A 19,877-nucleotide genomic window follows, 5' to 3' on the forward strand; every position below is an offset into this window, starting at 1 on the left:
TTGTCAGCGGAAGACTTAGGAAAAGTTTAAAAACGTAGCGTCGCCCTAATCTCTCAATCGCACAGTGCATACAACGGTGTCGCGTATACGGGAGAGAGGATACTGCGAGTCTTTGTCAACTGCCTGCCACGTGAGCGAACTGCCATTGAAAGTCGAGTGCTTGCGCAGTCTCGATGGCGTCTGCATATCTCTACATATCGCCAGTCCATTCGTTTTTCTGTTTCTTTTTTTGTTTTGTCTCTGCCCTGCGACGTAAGTGAACAGGTCCAGAAAAGTCGCAGTTTTCAACGTGTCACCGGCTGCCCTAAAAGTAAGCAATTCATACGCGAATCCCAAGCATAAGCCAGCAAACGTGGAATAGGTAGGCGTATGCCGTAAAAGACTTTATAATAAGAAATGGTATTGACCAGTACACTGTTCAATCAGTCGGTCCGGTAGAAGGAGTCGCCATGATGCCATTTTACAGCAAAAGCAGTCATGGGATCAAAACAGCCGAATAGCGAAATAACAGAGTGCCACTCAATGCAAACTGCATAACCAGTGCGTGGTTCAAAGCTTCTCGCCCATTACAAAACTGCTCAGCCATAATCCTCCATTGTCATCAGCATCAGCAAAGTGCACGCAGCAGACGCTACCTCGCTTCTCCGCAGAATGATGAATGGCGTAGCGGGTGCTTTCATGCTTCGCAAAATTATGATGATTTATGGCGTAGTGGGGGTACCTTGCAACCGTACCAATTGTACTTGCATTAGCCCCTCCAATACAGCAATCATTTCCAGCGAATCATCTCCTAGCAATGACAACGTGCTCCAGACAGCGCACTCCTCCGGTTTTCGCATGCGAGTTCCGCGCAGGCCAAGCGTTTATTATTTTTTCTCCCTTAGCTGCAGATGTAGAGTTCCACTGTTGGTGCCTGGAAGCAAAGTCCTCGCTACACTCGCGCGAGTTTTCGACACGCCACGGCAATTCAGCGCTGCACACGTCGCTAAAAGCGTGTCCCCCCTTCCCTGCCTTGTGCGACAGCAGCGCCGATAGCGGACTGGAGTGCGTCGCCGACCATGTGGCGCTGCGCCAGCCCTCCTTATCGTCGACAGGCCACTCGCCCGAACGCGTAGTACACAGGACGCTGGAGAATGCAGACTTCGGCCGCGACACTCTTCCAATCTCACCGGTTGGCGGGCACGTACGTCAAGGCGATGTCATCGCGTGACCGAGGGCAAAGGGTTTGTTAAAGAGCGACGGGTCGATGGAATCACTCATGGAAGAGTAGTCAGCTCACCCTTTAATATGGAACACTGAACTTCAATTCGACTACTACGCAAATGGCAAGAGCGAAAGGAGAAAGGCTACTTGCTTCAAGATGATAAAACTTGCAAGAGATTTCGGCACTACGCGTAAGCGCTATAGTTCATTTTCTTTTTGTGGTGTACTTTCCAGCTTACTACTTATTTGTAGAACTTGTATTTGTATCCTACTTAGGCTCGCTCACCTATTTCTCAAATATGTACCCTGTTGAGTATTTGTGCTGAGAAATTAGGCTTATATCCTTTACTAGTAACAGATTGTACAAGATTGCTAAAAATATTTCATACTGGACCAGTACAAAGGCTTATCGGTCCAGCTGTTTGTGTAACAAAGTTTTCTGATCGACTCATATAGCTTTATCTGACTGATTGATTGATTGATTGATTGATTGATTGATTGATTAATATAAGAATGGGACACAGCACAGTAATGACCGTCCATTAAACCTATTTTATTATAAGTAATCACAGTTGTGTGAAAAACACAAACAGTGAATTAATGTTGAACCAGGCATGACACTCACCAACGTCATCCCTACCCAGTTCTTAGGGTCACGCAATCGATTTATCAAAAAAAAAATGCAGAGATTACAATGCTCAGCTACGGTGACAAAACTGATTAAACCAATCAACTTGTAAAACTTGGAAAGCTAAGAAAAAAAAAAAGGTAGTTTCGCCCTATAGTGGTACCAAGCCAGAAAGTAATGGAAATGCAGAGGCTGGCCAGCTTTCTTTGTTTTTGTTTTTTTTTCCTGTCTGCCTTGGTGGAACAGTGGCTATGGTGCACGGCTGCTCACGTGAATGTCGCGGGTTCGAACCCGGCGGCGGCGGACGACGTCAAGGGACGATGTCATAAGAGGATGTCATCACGTGACGCCAAGTACGTGACATCACAAATTGCACCCACCAGTGACGCCATGATAACGCCATACAGCGACGCGATCACGTGATATTTTTTTGTATCACTAACATTGACGTCGGCACCGCGGGACGACGGTCGAGGGTCTATTTTCGCGTTTGATAAGACATCTAAGGCCTTCTCCTTAAAAAGCGGCAGTAAGAACAAAGGGCAATTCGCGGTCCTTCGTACTCTGCCGCCTATTCTATCCCGATGTATACGCTCGTGCTTGCGTAGTCTGCGCATCGCTTTAATGGCAACCGGAAGCGATGTTCACACGAAAGCCCACTGCTGAGCGTAATCGGGAATCCGTACCGGAAGAGGTCAGAATGCCAAGCCAAAAGCGAGGTCGCATAACTGCGAACAAAGATCCTGGAACAAAAGCCGACGGGAAGGCGAAGAAGAAAAGCAAAAGGAGCCGGGAAGAGAGCCAGCCAGCTAATTAGGTACTCGTATATGAGATGAAGGTTTAATCCGGGATGATCCGGCAGCTTGTACCCAGCGCGCGCCGTGTAATTCCCTTGGGCCTGAATGCGCCTGATGAGGATCGCTTGACTATCGGCCGCCTCTTCTCCTTCAACCTCATCCGACGGTGCTTCGCGAAGTGCAGCTCTCGCTTTAGCGCGGCGCACGATGCTGGCTCAAGTTCCAGAGTGAACGGATTAGTTGAAAATCGAACGAGCCAATGCAAGGCCGCTCAATACAGTAGTGCCAGTGGCAGGTCATGTGGTGCGGTACTACGCAAGCCGCACCCAGTAACAAGGGTCGTATAGACGATTCCTCGGACGTGGACGAGTGCAGTGGTAGTGGCTTGAGGATGACGAAGAAAATGAGCGTGAAATTAATGCGAGACAAAACAATGAAGGCAATTCGGGAGTAAAAACTGCAGCCTGATCACTAAGCGATACATCGTTTTAAACGTTGTCGACGCTGTCAGTTTCTTACAAGGGACTAAAAGAATTGAATGTCACGTGTAACTTGATACAGCTTCTTCTCCGAAAGATGTTTCCTGTAATTGCATCTGTTCATTTATTTTTGAATATACGTCTTTATGGTATCCTTAGTTTGTTTTGTTTTTTCTAAATTTTACTTGTGCATGTAGTTATTGAGCTACGGCTAAACTGTGCATTTTCAATCCCCTTCTTTGAGGAAGTGAATTATTCTGCTGGGCAAAGCACCTCCCGATGCATGACCTATTCCCCGGAGTGGGTTGCGCCAAGTGTTTGAACACTAACAACAACCATATGCCACTTGATCTCTCAAGCGCGGCTGCACAGGTGCCTGGGCTGCATGCTCGTTCACGGCCGCAGCGCAGCAATGCGCAAAAAGCGCGCGGTGCTTTCAAATCGTCTTAAGAGCATGGGGGACTCCGGTAATTCTTGTTGCTGCCGAGTAAAGCCTATCGCCGCGCGAGTCCAAAGCGGAGACGTGCGCGTGGCGTGGCAATGGCAAGAACATTATTACAGCCCAGAAAAACTACGGCCCGAGGGCAAAGCTCGCAGGATGAGTCGTTGGGTCCGGCCACGTAGGCCCCGGTATAGGCCACAGGCTATCCCGATGGTGCGAACTCTCCTGTCAGCCAGGAGTTGATCTTTGAGGACCTCGCTGGATATGCGCCGACTCCAGTCGTCCTCACTGCTGGGATCCGCGGAGGCCCTTTGGCTGGGCACAGCCATGAAATGTGATCAGATGAACACAGAGTGAGTCCACGACGTTTACAATTCTGCGGCACAGTCTCCGCAGAAGAGACGCGGTCTGCAACTACAAAAACCGCCCCGTGGCTAGTCATAACACGAGCACTGTGAAACATTGGCGCAATCTGTTGAGATGTGCAGTATACATATATAGCACCCGTAAGGGGGTTACTTATCGTGACTGACGCGCACAGCGTCGAGAGTCGTTATCTGGAGAAGAGCCGTACCAGCTTTTAGATTCCGAGAAGCTATCGAGTCTCAGATAGCGTTGCAATCCGTAAGCGAATGCGTATATAAATAGCTCTGTTCGCCCTCCATGGCGCTCCCTCCCACCACCCATAATAGTCTAAGTTCGATCGCTGCGTGCCCCGGTTCAGCCCACAAAGGGTGGACTAAGACGTACGGCCTACAGTTAAAGCGCCCACACTATCGTTAACTGTCGCAGCATAACGAGCAATCACTGCGCGTCCTCAGCGTTAAGTGGTTGTCTTGGGTGTCACAGCAGCCAAACGAACCTTGAGATTCATGGGTGCCCGCACGAGGGTGAAGGCACGAGCAAGGAGGGGAAGGGGAGGGCGACCACCCTCCTAATCACCTCGGAGCGGGAGGGAGGTCTGCCTCCTATTTTGACTCGACTGGATCTGTCCCGCCATTGTTCAAGGAGCAGGGTAACGACCACGCTAGCTTTTGGAGACAATGGCGGCCAAAAGGCCCTGGTACAACACCCTCTATATTAGAGGGTGTTGCCTGGTGTCGCATTTCAAGAACTATTCACTTGCCAACCACACTCCCGCAAAGCTGGGAACGAAAGGGGGGGCCATTGTGAGAAGCACCTCAGTACTTTTTTTTTTTCGTCCATTGTGAAGCATGTCGTCCTTCGGACTCCACCAGACAAAGAGTGGGGACATCGAAGGTCGGCAATTTCACTCGTGAGGCGACAGACTCATATCGTGCCATGAGTCAGTCCGAGTGAGTCCAGTTGAAAAACATTTCGGCAAGAGCCGAGTCCGAGTGAGGCCTAAGAGTAACACCTCACGAATGAGAGGGCTTCACATTTATTGCCAACCTATAGGAGACACTGCTATGAATCTTTGCTCCCGCGCTAATGAGGAACCCTCGCACGCCTACGCTGAGAGCCATACTTTCTGGTGTTGCGGGTACCGTTGTAGACGTTTTGCGTGTTTCACGCTACTTCGACCTTTCTCTAAAGGACGTTAAGGTGCAGTTTAGCTCTCAAGTCATAGCGGCCACGCTTCTACAGCGGGAAGAGTGTAAACACACCCCTGTAGATGCACGTTAATTAAGAAACTTCAAGTGGTGAAACTTAACTCAGATTCGAACCCAGGACTTCTGCGTAGCAGGTAGCTCTTCTACTATGAAGCCATGCAAGAACGTAATGTGCATAGTAAAAAAAAAAACACCGTAAGAATGTCATGTACGTGTTACTACGCACGTGTCACGTGGTTTGTGCGGGAATATGTCACGCGACTAGTTATGCGATGTTACATTGTTGTAGTGACATTACTAACCGTTACGTGGTTTACGACAAGTCACGTGGCTAACATGTTAAATGATTTCAGTCCCGTGAGTACTTGTTACTGGTTCTTACGTGACTTGAATCGCGTGACTAGGTGTTAGGGGATGATGCGGGATTTTAGTCGCGTGGCTATGCCTCTCGCGGTTTTTAGTGGTAGCACGTCACGTGGCTAGTCGTTACGTAAGGCTACATTATTTTAATAACATGACTCATTGTCACGTGACGTTACGTGGTTTATAGTCAAGTGAGTATAGTTAGGTGACATTTAGTGACGTAATAAACTTGCGCATTATACATTTATATTCCACGCCGGATAAATCGGCGCATTGTTGTGGGGGAAAAGCAGAAGTTGAAGAGGGCGATTCAAGCGCGTAGCGCCACTTGGTATGAGGGGTTTAACGTCACAAAACCACCATAGGATTATGAGAGGCGCTGTAGTGGAGGGATCCAGAAATTTCGACCACCTGGGGTTCTTTAACGTGTTCACCACCTTAGCATGTTCTTTAGCATGTTCACCACCACCAAAAATTCAGCCGTCGCAGCCGCGTAACTCTACCTGATGATGATATTACCACTTAAAAAAAAGTGGAGCTAAGAGAAACTGACCAACCAGAAAACAAAGCGCTGTTCTTCTGCATCGCTCCGTCCTAAGCACATATTTTTTTTTCTTTGCTCATGGCATGTTTTGCTGTGCTTGTTCACTGGGCTCAATTTACATTGCAAGTCGAAATTAGGCTTGCTTAGACTAAGCGAGCCTTGACACCAAAGAATGAAAGGTAAGTCCAGCATGTAATAAATGTGTGCCAGTGCGTGTCGTGCGCAAGCGCGTGGCATGACAGGGGCGAGAAACCACGTGCCGATAGTACCGATAGGTCTGCTACCGCGCTTACTAAACGTAGGAAGTCTGAAAGTAATTAGTATTTCGTTTTCGAGGCGTGCCAGTGTGCTGCGATTACTGTAGGGAAAACGAAAGTCGGTACGAAGCGCCCCTCCAGGAAAAAAAAAAAAAAAGGAGAGAGAGAGGAGATTGGGGGCGAGGCCAGCGAGGGACGTCCTCCATGTCAAACTTGAGCGCGATCAAACAGGTGGCGCCATTCTACGGGCGCGCTTCGCAACCTCATGCGCCTTGCAGCTGTGCGCAGGCCAACGAAGCTGCTAACGCTGCGCACAGATGGCAGCACGAAAACGTGGTTTGAAGCAAGATCGGGTTGGCTCAGAACGTGTAGTAATAATATAATTAAGCGAGGTTCAGTAAGCAACTGAAACAATGTACACGCTGTGGGAAAGATGAGGAAATGACGGAGCATACTCTAATTGAATGTGAAGATATCTACCCGAGTGTACATTGGGCACGAGCAGGGCCATACCCAAAATGTTTTTCCGGGAAGGTGTGTGCAGGGGGGGGGGGGAGAAAGGGGGGAGCGCCTTCGTTAATTTAGGGAGGGCAACCCCTTAAAACAGTCATTGCTCGCTCTCTATGCCATGGTGAAAAAAATTTTTCGGAAGGTGCCTACGTCTCTGGACACGAGCCTACGCGAAGCCGTGCATTTTTAGAGACAGCAGGGGAAGCTGGAGACATCTGTGAAATAAATAAGAGTATTGGTGCAAGAAAACTAGAGACAAAGGACACTAACAAATAGTGGGGGAAAAGGTACACTCTATAGCAAAGAAGTGGAGAACTGGGCTGGGAATTTACGTTGTCTTTTTACCACAGTAAATAGACTTAATCGAAGTGGACAACACATTAGGCCAGCTTCAAAAAAAAAAAAAGAAAAAAAACCCTTTTTTTTGTAAGCGTGGTGACACACCTAAGCGTGCTGACACTCGCGATAAACGTGGTGGGCCATGCATCTATCAATCTATATCTGATAAACATTTTCGATACCGTCGTACATCATGCCACGTGGTTTATTGTGACGTTTCGTGCACGGGATTTTTCCTTTTTCGCGGAATTTTCGTTCGTCAATTTGAATGAAAGCGACCAGGGGCGTCTTCGAGATGTTCCAAGGAATTTAACGAATGGTGATCGCAATTCCTCTGTGACAGCAGCATAGCCAAAAATATTTTTCGACCCGGGGGGGGGGGGAGGGGGGGGCGGGATCAACCATACTTTATGTAGGTTTGTGCGTGCGTTTGTGTGCGTGTATATATCCGCAAGCACACAATCTGAAAAAAATTCGGGGGGGGGGGGGTTGAACCTCAACACTTTAGGCTAAGCCCATGCTTTGTCATCTGAGCGCTATCGGTTACTGCAGTCGTTCTTGGCACATGCAGTACGCGAAAGCATGAGCCTCGATTCGTTTCTCATATATACAGCGATTTTTCGTTCACCATGGGTGCAACCCCACGTATCACGGTGAAACGCAAGAAGCGGTGTCATCCGAGTGGTTGGCCCAAGTTCAGTGATATTCATCACACGTGCACTATGTGTGAACATGGGCTCCCAAAGCTTTTGAGTTGTTCAGGGAGGAGCGAATGTTCCAGCAGTAACACACACACACACACACACACACACACACACACACACACACACACACACACACACACACACACACACACACACACACACACACACACACACACACTTTTTCGTAGTACAGAGGCCCGGAACAGATTGTACGGAAAGTCATGGAGGACGCAACTTCCGAACGTTCTAGAACACCACGACGGCGGTTTTGAAGACAGGCAAGTTGCAGTCGGTTAGCTTGCTTCAATGCGATAACGACGTGGAAGCCTTCGTGCGTGATGGACGAAAGAATCTGCTTGTGGTGTTTCGATAACGTTGTCGCGACATCGCAAACGTCGCGTATACCTCCACTCTGGTGCTCCAACGAGCAAGGGCGGCTACAGGATTTGTTCACTAGAGGGGCATCGATGACAAGTGGCCTCTTTTCGGGTGGGCATGGTGGCGTGGTATTTTTGGCTTGTCCTTTCATTATATCTGCTCTTGGGAGGGGAAAAAGTAGGCAGGTGACCCCCCGCCCCCCTGCCCGTGGTCCTCACTGGCGCCGCCCCTGCCAACACGATGGTTCCAGCGACGTCAGCGCGAATGTTTGTGGCACGGAGAGGAAATTATTCGGTGCAGTATGGAACGTCGCTGCACGTGCTCGACCCTGGCGAGTCTGGTGTAGCGCGGCTTTTGTACTCCCGACGTTTTAATTAAAGCTGGAAGCAAGAGATCGATTGAGACGAAATTCAACAAAAGGGGGCCGACTCGACAGCCGACGGCTTCGGTCGAGTGGCCATGATGACTCTCTCCTACTAGGCGGGGTGAACCTACAAAGTATTATAAGAGAGCAAGCGACTACAGGATCGAATACAGGCGCGCACCTCGGATTAAAAGCCGAACACCACGATAATGGGGCGGTTCGCCGACAGCGCATACATCACAGTGCCGAGGACGCGCAGTGTCACGGCCGAGTCCAGTAGACAAAATTTGGGTTCCGCACACAAGTCAAAATTAGAGCGTGAGAATATAAATATCAAGGGACGGGAGGCGCGGCCCGGCATGGCAATGCGTTATATGGAGCGACGAAAAGAAATTCTCAAGCATAAATTGGAAGAGGCTTTCAAGCAGTCTTTGCTGTGCAGCGGAAACACGCTGAAGGGAGTGCCGACAAATTTCTGTAATACCTGCTTTCGTTATGCAACGGGAGCCTTACCGGTTCGAGTGCCCAACCAAGGAATGAACGAAGAAAAAAACTTCAAGGCCTGGGTTTTTTTTTTTTCTCAGACACAACATCAATGAAAACAGACAAGAAAGCGGCGGAAAGTATACAGGCGATGTTACGTGTAGTAATTATTATCAAAACATAAGTTCAAAAGTAGGCAATAGTATCCATTGAGACTCTCCATTTCAGTGCTGCCGTTGGTACCTACTTCACTCAAAACATGCTTTTTTATGACTTCGTCTGGTGACGGAACTTAAAGGTTAGGTTTTGACTACTTTTGAAGGTCTGCTTTAGCGCATTAAGTAGCATTTTTATCTTGGTATTTACAGATTGAACAAAAGCTCAGAGGCCGCATGTTCGATCTGCAAACTTTTGTTCTAAAGTAGTCAAAAAGTAGCCCCGAAGGCAACCTTAAAATTACGTAACCAGAGCAAGTCATAAAGTGGCTATAGCCTGGCGCGAAGTCTACAGACACCAACAGCAGCGCTTAAACGGAGTGCCACTGACTCGATTTAACCAAACCTCTTCTGTAGCCACAAACCCGTTCGCGTTTAGTCTTTTCGACGTGTTTTATTAATCCGCCTAAGCAAGCTCACCTTTTTTCTTTTTGCGCCGTACTCTTAAATGGGGTTTCGTTGGCGTAGTGGCTTTGTTGGTATTTCTGCCTCCTGGTTTGGCGCGCATCTCTTACGACAGTGAAGCAGCTGCTTATAGAGGCCAAGCGCTCGCGGAGCAGCAATCACGTGGCGGATTCGCTCGCGCTGGGCCGTTAATTATGCGACAGCCACGAGCGACTTAAACTAGTGTTCCCGCGTGTATATATATACCATTTCTTATTCAGCGCAACAGGGCGGCATTTGCATGTAATATGAGCGCCTTGCCTGCAAAGAGCGCCGTAAACAGGGTCTCCCCTAGTCGGAGCCCCGGAAATGTTATATACGGCCGAGAATGCCACACGGGACGAAGCATCTCCATCGGCGCTCCGGCACAATCTCCATTTTAATGTTGTTCATTTCTGGAACCCGTAGGGAACAGAGAAGTAGATGAATCGAGAGAGGAACAAAGAGCGCTCCCCCGGAAAGTAAAACTACGTTGAAAGAAAGAGAAAAGGGCGGACGGGGTAAAGGGGAAAACGAGGTTCCCCGGATTTCGCCGCGTCGATCTTCTGTAGAAGCGGCGCTTGAGCGGCTGTGGACGCTGGAACGCGAACAATGCATCGCAATTACGACGCGCGCCCCGACGGGCGTACACGGTCAGTGCGGCGCACCCGTCTCTCGTGTGTGAAGAGTGCGCGAGGATAACTCGTTGGCGAGACCCGCGATAGATTCATCTTCGCCGCCGACGTCGACACATTAACGAAAAGCGGCGCCTGCTGCGACCGAGTGAATCAATGGAGGCGCAACGTAGAGGGAGTGCTGTCGGTATAGACTTAACATGAACGAAAGAACAAATTTAAGGGAAGTACTAACACATGAAAGAAAGAAAGCATGATCGAAAGAACCAAGTGTTAACTGATCACATAACTTAGCAGCATTGGAAAGCGTGTTCTCGCTGGGTCGTCAACTTTTTTCGAAATGCTCACGCGTTAAAATTACCAGTGTCTGTTTCCACCGTTCCTGCGTAGGCACAAACTTTGAACAACCTCCGCATACCTGTGGCCCATACCCTCCCATGGTGTACAGGTACGTGTCATATGTGTCTGGCAGAAAGGGTTCGACAATGTACGGGGCGCGATTGTCACATTATTCATGTCATGACTAGCGAGTCATGTTCGTCAAACCACCTTACCCTCCCATACGAATTTTGACGTATACGCAGAGACAGACAGACAGACAGACTAAATAAATAGATAGCTAAATAAATAAATAAATAAATAGATAGCTAAATAAATAAATAAATAGCTAGATAAATAGCTAGATAAATAGCTAGATAGATAGATAGATAGATAGATAAATAGATAGATAAATAGATAGATAGATAGATAGATAAATAGATAAATAGATAGATAAATAGATAGATAAATAGATAAATAGACAAATAGATAGATAAATAGACAAATAGATAGATAAATAGACAAATAGACAAATAGACAGACAAATAGATAGACAAATAGATAGATAGATAGATAGATAAATAGATATAGATAAATAGATATAGATAAATAGATAGATAGATAAATAAATAGATAGATAAATAAATAGATAGATAAATAGATAGATAGATAAATAGATAGATAGATAAATAGATAGATAAATAGATACATAAATAGATAAATAGATAGATAGATAAATAGATAGATAGATAAATAGATAAATAGATAAATAGATAGATAGATAGATAGATAAATAGATAGATAGATAGATAGATAGATAAATAGATAGATAGATAAATAGATAGATAGATAAATAGATAGATAGATAAATAGATAGATAGATAAATAGATATAGATAAATAGATATAGATAAATAGATAAATAGATAAATAAATAGATAGATAAATAAATAGATAAATAAATAGATACATAAATAGATAGATAGATAATTAGATAGATAGATAAATAGATAGATAAATAGATAGATAAATAGATAAATAGATAGATAGATAAATAGATAGATAGATAGATAGATAGATAAATAGATAAATAGATAAATAGATAGATAGATAAATAGATAAATAGATAGATAGATAAATAGATAGATAGATAGATAAATAGATAGATAGATAAATAGATAGATAAATAGATAAATAGATAAATAGATAGATAGATAGATAAATAGATAGATAAATAGATAGATAGATAGATAGATAGATAGATAGATAAATAGATAAATAGATAGATAGATAGATAAATAGATAAATAAATAGATAGATAAATAGATAGATAAATAGATAAATAGATAGATAGATAAATAGATAAATCGATAAATAGATAAATAGATAAATAGATAGATAGATAAATAGATAAATAGATAGATAGATAGATAGATAGATAGATAAATAGATAGATAAATAGATAAATAAATAGATAGATAGATAAATAGATAGATAGATAAATAGATAGATAGATAAATAGATAGATAGATAGATAGATAAATAGATAGATAGATGAATAGATAAATAGATAAATAGATAGATAAATAGATAAATAGATAGATAGATAGATAGATAGATAAATAGATAAATAGATAAATAGATAGATAGATAGATAAATAGATAGATAAATAGATAAATAGATAGATAGATAGATAGATAGATAAATAGATAAATAGATAGATAGATAGATAAATAGATAGATAGATAGATAGATAGATAAATAGATATAGATAAATAGATAGATAGATAAATAAATAGATAGATAGATAAATAGATATAGATAAATAGATAAATAGATAAATAAATAGATAGATAAATAAATAGATAAATAAATAGATAGATAGATAGATAGATAAATAGATAGATAAATAGATAAATAGATAGATAGATAGATAGATAAATAGATAAATAGATAGATAGATAAATAGATAGGTAGATAAATAGATAGATAGATAAATAGATAGATAGATAAATAGATAGATAAATAAATAGATAGATAGATAAATAGATAGATAGATAAATAGATAAATAGATAGATAGATAGATAGATAAATAGATGAATAGATAAATAGATAGATAAATAGATAAATAGATAGATAGATAGATAAATAGATAGATAGATAAATAGATAAATAGATAAATAGATAGATAGATAGATAAATAGATAGATAGATAGATAGATAAATAGATAAATAGATAGATAGATAGATAGATAAATAGATAAATAGATAGATAGATAGATAAATAGATAAATAGATAAATAGATAAATAGATAGATAGATAGATAAATAGATAAATAGATAGATAGATAGATAGATAAATAGATATAGATAAATAGATAGATAGATAAATAGATAGATAGATAAATAGATATAGATAAATAGATAAATAGATAAATAAATAGATAGATAAATAAATAGATAAATAAATAGATAGATAAATAGATAGATAGATAAATAGATAGATAGATAAATAGATAGATAAATAGATAGATAAATAGATAAATAAATAGATAGATAGATAAATAGATAGATAGATAAATAGATAGATAGATAAATAGATAGATAGATAGATAGATAAATAGATAGATAGATAAATAGATAAATAGATAAATAGATAGATAGATAGATATATAGATAGATAGATAAATAAATAGATAGATAAATAGATAGATAGATAAATATATAGATAGATAGATAGATAGATAGATAGATAGATAAATAGATAGATAGATAAATAGATAAATAGATAGATAGATAGATAGATAGATAGATAGATAAATAGATAAATAGATAGATAGATAGATAGATAGATAACTAGATAAATAGATAGATAGATAGATAGATAGATAGATAGATAGATAGATAGATAGATAGATAGATGCTAAACATGGGTGCAGTACGCAAAGAAATGATCCGCACCAAAAAAAGCGCCGTTCACGTGACGCGACCTACAGACGACTATTGGGTAGCAAGGAAAAGGAGCGCGATGACCATAAACACTTGCACCGCCAAGCCATTTTAAAAGCGTAAGAAACTACAGTGCCTTATTTATTTATGTATTCATTTATTTGTTTATTTTTATATCTGTCATTCATTTTGTGATAGTGGTAACCTGCGAAGTGGCTCCGGCATATCGAAACTTTACCTGCACGCTGTCCTGAGCTTCATTATATATATAAAGGCAGAAAGTTTTAAGACTTTCCCAGACTTTCCCAAAAGGCTTTCCCAAACTCGTGTACAGGTTGTTGGAGAATGAAAAGTGTGAATGAATGGGCCTTTTACAGCGTTTATTCGCGCATAGTGTGTGCGCTTCTTTGAACGAGTGGCGTTTTATTCTGTTCAGCCGCTCCGTGCAAGCGAGAACAAGCAAGAAAATGAAATAAAATAAAGCAGAAGCAAGCAGCGGATCTTTCGTTTTTCCGGAGGATTCAGAACTGTCAGAAGGAGCTTGAGCTCCCTCCGCTGACGGAGACATTCGCAAGCTCTTGTATTGCTAGCTCAACAAAAAATGCACGAAAAAACATCTGAAAAACGAATGAATTGCATGGCCCGAACGATCGCAGATGCGTCTATTGGCCCTGGATGATTCGTGTACAGGTTCAGATTTTCCTTTGTCTATATTTTCGAAGAAAGGCATGCGCAGCTTCGCGTATTATTAGCCGAACTGAACGGGCCATGAATGGCGTTGCTTCTTTTGCATAAGCCTTGGTCTACAAAGCGTACAGGGCGAGTCGGCAGACGGTCCTCCTTCCGCAGCTTTGTTTCTCGAGCGATTGGATATTCACATGAAAAAAAAAAACGGACTGGAAATCAGGCGCAGGCATTTCGCCACTGCTCACTGCTTCCAAAAGTTCCTTCTGTGTGCTTTTGGCATATCTAGAGAGCCCGTGAAACGGTATGCAGTTATACAAAGGGGAATCGATATCCAGTAACGAAGCCGTTTTTAACGCGACGCCACACGAATTTATCCATACGAATTTATCAGAGAGAGTACCCTTCGGTGAGTCCGGGGATCGAACCTGGGACCGACGCATTTTCTGGGGTGGTTGCTGTGCCAACTGAACTGACCAGAAAACTAGCAAATGGTTGTGCGAGTACGAGTTAATCGACAACCTGAAATTAAGGCACGGACACAGATTATTGGAACTTATTCTGAACTATTTCGCTTTCCCCTTCAATAATACTAAAATATTATCTGAGGTTTTACGTCCCAGAACTACGATATGATTATTAGAGGCGCTATAATGAAGGGCTCCGGAAACTTTGGCCATCTGGTGTGTTCTTTGGCGTGCACTGACATAACGCAGTACACGACGGGCTTTTGCCATTTCTTCTCCATCAATATGCAACCGCCGCAGCGGAATCGAACCCGCGACCTGCATGTCGGCTTTCGCTTTCTGGTCGTCTTAGGTGAGTGCATGAGGGAGCATCTGAGTTTTACAGCGAGAGCTCTTACGAGATCACAAGGGTTACGCGCGCCGTAGTTGTCCGCCGCCACCGGTGTCCGTAACCACAATCACGCGAAGTAAGAAAAAAAACTTTAAGAAAAAAAAACTTTAAGAATAAAAAACAAGGTCAGATTGAAATTTGAACTCGGGTCTCCTACATGTCAGCCCAGTGTTATACCAGTGAACCAGGCCGGTAATTGAAACAATGTTGCAAACTGACGCCAGGCAGGCTTGATGTCGGGAAATGAATAACATCATTATTAGTAATAAAGCGTTTTTGAACAGTCAAGGAACAACCAGGCGTTACACAATGCGAGTTGCGTAACGAGTCAGTCATGATGATGATATATGGTGTTTTTTGGCGCAAGGGCCATTTGATGGCCAAAGAGCGCCAGTTCATGAGACAGGAATGTGGACAATGGTTGTGATTAGCGGCTGTATAAGGGCCATAAAATTCCTCGCAGTAAAGCGGGTAAAAACATACAAGTAATAAAATCATGATCATGCCGTGAAAGGTGTGTGTGGTGTGAATAGGTGACAAAAGTTGGTGATAATGAAAAACAATGGTAGACATGTATGGCATTAGCACAAGTACCTCACACGTTAGAACCCTTGCGTGCAAGGGCCGTGAGGCAAGTGCTTTTCTGTGTAGCCACTGCAGCAAAAACCTCTCTCGAGAGGTCGTGCTACGGTATGCCCGGGTATATGATATGAAAATTATGAATTTCCTTTCGTAACGAGTCAGTCGTCGAATGTTCTAACCCCATGACTAAAAGCTTCAGGCATAATGTTTTATGGTCTTCAGGCACGGAATCAAATAATTGCACAAAATTCCTTGCAAGTATGTAGCGGGTACCACAATTTTTCAAAGAATGACGAAGGATGGCATAGTGAATACCTCCGTACGAGATACAAACTTTGATTTATGGCGTATTGGGTACCCTGCAAACGTGGTTGTAGCAGTTACCCAAAGAGTGTTTAAGAAATGCTTCGGAAAGGCCGCTCTTCCAGCTTTCGCTGCGACTGCGCTGCGCATTGCACGCAGGCCTGGCGTTTTTTTTTTTTTTTGTCGCTGCGGTGAAGAGGGCATGCAGAGTGCCTAAAAGAGAAAACTTCAACATGCCTCAAAGTAAGAACGGACGAATAAGGACGAAAACGAGGAACGAAATGGACACGCGTATGACGGACCACGAAACAGTGGACGCAGCCTATGATTGATTAGCCACTAATAGATGCTTGGCTCGGGTTTGACGTCAAAAATATTGCGCTAATGGGTTGTATTTATGAAAGGATTGTGGCTCCTAGCGAAAAGACCGCGTGAGAGAAATGATTCAAGATACATTCTGTGATCACAGGAAATGCGCAATCTCTTTTTAAGGCACCTTCGCAATAGAGGTGCCAAGCCTGAAGGAAATCCGGCGATGGGTAGCATTTTTTATTTCTCTTTCTTTGTTCGCCTTTTTTTCTTTATTTTCTTCTTTCCACTTTTTTCTTGATTTCTATTTATTTTGTCATCTCTTTATTTATTTCTCTTTCTTCGTATTTTTTAAAATAATTTCCCTCACTTCCTATTTCACTCTTGCTTTATCTCTTTATTTTTTTCAGCTTTAATACTTGGTTTCGCTGCGTTACCCGAAGCGCACTAGTTCTTTATTTTTTGTTTTTTGCTTATTACGCCACCATACTACAGCATGCCCTGATGCGCTATGCACTGAGTACGCCTGAGTACGCAACGTCAGAAAAGGCCTGGCAAGCGCAGAATGAGGAACGGCGAGCCAAACGCCTTGTCGGGGGCTCTCACTACGCGATTCAGTCCTCGATGCATCGGCACTCAGGCCGATGCATTAAGAACGCTGCTCTCGAGTCGTCTTAGCCATCGAGAGTCGGGATTTGCGCAACACCCGCGAGCGAGGCAGAAGACGCGCTTACGCTTCTAAACTTTGGGGTCCTTTGAGATCTCTCGAGACAGCTCCGAGATTCTGACCGAACGGAGTGCAGTAGAACACGAAGTCTCGGTGACGTACAGCTGCGTTTTCTGTGCCGCTATGAAATGCCCGGATGGCATTCACCGTCAGATTCGGCACGTGCCTCCCACTCAATAGATGCATTCAGACTCCAGACATAGCTCACCGGTGTTTGTCCCGAACGAAGCGGGCGTCGACGTCAGCTATGGTGCTTTCGGGCTTCCTCCATCTCAATCAGTAATAATAATAATAATATATGTGGTTTTACTTCCCAAAACTACACATGATTATGAGAGACGCCGTAGTGGAGGGCTCCGGAAATGCCGACCATCTGGTGTTATTTGGCGTGCACTGACGTCACGCAGTACAAGGGCCTCTATACCATTTCGCCTCCATCGAAAATGCCACCGCCGCGGCCGGAATCGAACCCGCGACCTTCAGGCCACCAGCCGAGCACCCAATAGATGCTACTAATCCACCGAAGCGAACCCCATCGCAATCGGTGAAGCCACCAGTCAAGACAAGGTCGATACTGCAGTTCGATGTACGTTATATTTATTGATTTATTAAATTTATTTATTTATCTATGTATTTCTTTCTAGGTACTTTTCAGGTCCCAAGGCGAGCATTCAGTGAAGAGACGTGATACGAAATGTACGTATATAAACATACCAGATTGGACAACAGAAAAGAAAAAAAAATTGTGAATCCATAAATCAAAAAGAAACATTATAGCATATAATGCACGAGAAATTAACGTAACGGAACGCGCAAACAAAACGAATTTCATAGTAGCAAGACCGCAATGCACCATACGAACAAATAAAAGAGAATGAGGGGGAGCAGGAAAGCGGAACAAGAGAAATTCGAAGTGTCACAGCTGCTGGACAAAACGGAATGTGAAAAAGAAGGCATTTCTTCCCTACACATTACATAGTGATACCTGACGTGACATAATACACGTGAGCTGACGAACAGATCTGCTATGGTGATAAGTGCTTTAGACTTCACCTGTCTCAAGACTTATCTTGGACGCATCATATAACCCACATTATCAATTCAGCGAACAAAATGCTTGGTTACCTTCGCCGAAACCTTTTCATGGCTCAATCACATGTAAGATTACTTGCATACATAACGCTCGTGCGACCTAAACTTGAATATGCCTCTGCTATCTTTGACCCCCACCAATCTAATCTCACTAAAGCTCTCCAATCAGTCCAGAACCGTTCCGCCAGATTTATTCTTTCTGAGTACTCTTACCACACAAGCGTTTCGTCTCTAACGTATAAGCTGGAGCTGGTGCCCCTTGCCTCTCGTCGCCGCATCTTACGCCTTTGCCTCTACCACAGATTCTCACACCATGCCTCGTGACAGTCGGTTGATTCAACTGACTCATCGTACATCCCGAACAAGCCACCTGAACGCAGTAATTCCACCCCGTACTCGCACCACTACATTCCATCAGTCGTTCTTCGTCAGAAGTGCCCGAGACTGGAATGGCCTTCCAAAAGATGTTGCACTTGTACGTGATGCAGCACGTTTCCGATATACTATCGAACATACATGAATTGGTGCCTTTGGACTTGTCTTTGTGAAATGGATTGTCTTATTTTTATTGCCGCCATTTGTATCTACATTTTGTATTTTAGTCTAATTAATCTTTATTGTTATATTGTTTATTGTTTTCTCTTCACTTATGATGCCCACCCCTCATGTAATGTCCCTCAGGACCCTTGAAGTACCAATAAAAAAAGTAAGTGCAGGTTCCAGAGCTACCAAGAATACTTGACTTTGTGTGCTGGCGCCACCCGGGACAGCATCTACTAGCTCTCTGAAGTTTGCCAAATGGCTTGCTAAGATATGACGGAAGCTATCATCGTTAGTCTGGGAGTCAACGCGGTCAGGCAGACTGTTCAGAGACAAGTGGCACGTGGAAGCGCATAGTTACTGAACGCGCTTAGAGCCGTTTACACGGGCATAGATAAGACGAATGTGTTGTATGCCTTAATTTAAGTGAGATATGGTGTTTGCAGACCTGTTCCAGTGAATAAAGAGGAATGGCTAATTTTATGAAAAAGATAACGGCAAGGCAATGTCAGGGCGAATCCTCAAGTGTGTAAGGAAAAATTGCGCTTTTATTTGCGAGATACTAGAATGAAGACTAGTTATTTGAAATGAAGCGCCTTGGTCTACTACGGATATTCTTTTCAATGCATCAATTAGGTATTTTAGATGCCAAGACCAAATAAAATAGGCATATTCTAGTCGAGGGTGTTACGGAAGAAAATTTGCGAATGCTTGAAAGTGCAGCTTTCAAGTTACGGCTCAGGAGGTTTTGGCAGATATTGCCTTATTGTGGTCGGACCAGGACAAACTTGCTATGGAGCGATGTACACATGTGTACATTGCACGCACTACGCCAACGTAAAATAGTGCGCAATAAAAATTAAAAAAAAATGAAAAGTACGGTGAAATTTTTGTTTTCGTAACTTGCCGTATATCTCGCGCTCTAAAGCGTCAATATGTATTGATGGGTTCATTGGTGAGCCATGACACTTGATGAAGCAGCCCACAAAGGGACACAATCACGCACACATGTAATGACGCAGACTCAAGCGCTTGATTTTGCGTCCAGCGCTTTTGTTCGCGTCATTTTATGTGCGTGTAATTGCGTCCAGAGCGCGCTGCTTCATGAACTAGAGTATCACCACGGCTTATAAATGTCACTCTGCTATCCGAAAAAAAAAAAGGGGGGGGGGGGCT

At 43.3% G+C, this 19,877-nt stretch overlaps 1 protein-coding gene and 1 long non-coding RNA gene across 2 annotated transcripts in view; one reads left to right on the forward strand and one right to left on the reverse strand.

Moving 5' to 3' along the window:
* LOC119166896 (potassium channel subfamily K member 1) overlaps positions 1 to 19,877 on the reverse strand; it is a 177,122-nt gene that overhangs the window by 115,404 nt on the left and 41,841 nt on the right. The window lies entirely within an intron of this gene.
* LOC119166898 (uncharacterized) lies at positions 1,100 to 18,896 on the forward strand. The gene is made up of 3 exons (XR_012884411.1): positions 1,100 to 1,394; positions 17,714 to 17,765; positions 18,464 to 18,896. It is a non-coding gene; the product is annotated as an uncharacterized LOC119166898 (long non-coding RNA).

The sequence above is a fragment of the Rhipicephalus microplus genome, chromosome 6, assembly GCF_043290135.1.
Source record: "Rhipicephalus microplus isolate Deutch F79 chromosome 6, USDA_Rmic, whole genome shotgun sequence".
Classification (NCBI taxonomy): Eukaryota; Metazoa; Arthropoda; class Arachnida; order Ixodida; family Ixodidae; genus Rhipicephalus; species Rhipicephalus microplus.